Genomic DNA, 788 nt, shown 5'->3' on the forward strand with positions numbered 1-788 from the left:
TCCCGGCACGCACCGGGCTCCCCGGGCGGAGGCGGCCGCAGGGCGGAGCCGGGGCCCGCACGGTGCCAGTGCCCGTGCCCGGCCCTCTCGCCCCTCGGCCAGGCCGCACGGCCCGAGCTGGCGGTGCCGCAGCTGCCGCCAACGCTGCCGCGCTCCCGGTGCCCGTGCGCGGGAGGAAGAAGGGGCACACCACCGTCCTCCCCCGCCTCCACCGCGGCGCAGCGCGGTGCGGCCCTCACGGGCCGCGCTGTCGCAGCCGGCCGCCTCCCGCCCGCGCCCGTCTCCTCACCGACTTTAAGGCAGAGAGAAAACGCCCGAGTGGCCCGGAGCGGAGACGGGCAGGAACGGCAGCGAGGAGCGGCAGCAGCGAGAGCTCTACGAGCGGAACCGACGCCAGAGGAAGAAGGGAGGGCCGCCCTCCGCCCCGCCCCGCCCGAGAGGATGGAGGGAAGGGGCGGCAAACGGGGCGGGCTCTCTCGGGGCCGCGTGTGTTGCCGACTTACTGGTGCCTGGGGCTCCCTGCCCCGTCGAGCCCTACCCGGGGGTGATCGCGCCCGGCACTCAGCGCCTGGTGCCCCACGCGCACCCCGGCCCTGCGGTGGAGCCCGCTCAGCACCGCAGGGACACGTCCCGCCTCGCCTGGTCTGTGGCCCACGGAGCGCAGCAGACAAGAAGCGCCGGGGGCAGCACCAGGACCTGCGGTGCATCGAACTTTAATACCATACCTGTGTGGTACTTGACCCTAGATTTGCTCTTGCAGTTGTAATAATTTCTTCTTTCAGATCCTG

At 72.5% G+C, this 788-nt stretch overlaps 1 protein-coding gene across 1 annotated transcript in view; it reads right to left on the bottom strand.

Annotated features, from left to right (window-relative positions):
* The window catches only part of BZW1 (basic leucine zipper and W2 domains 1), a 10265-nt gene extending 9866 nt beyond the window's left edge, over positions 1 to 399 (bottom strand). The window contains exon 1 of the mRNA XM_042040908.1: positions 290 to 399. The gene's annotated coding sequence lies outside the window, so the exon portion shown is untranslated. The remainder of the gene's footprint in view (positions 1 to 289) is intronic.
* Between the last annotated feature and the right edge of the window lie 389 nt (positions 400 to 788).

Source organism: Corvus kubaryi, unplaced genomic scaffold (assembly GCF_017639235.1).
Source record: "Corvus kubaryi isolate FWS band 111438036 unplaced genomic scaffold, C.kubaryi_AGA036_p1.0 37396, whole genome shotgun sequence".
In the NCBI taxonomy this organism is placed as follows: domain Eukaryota; kingdom Metazoa; phylum Chordata; class Aves; order Passeriformes; family Corvidae; genus Corvus; species Corvus kubaryi.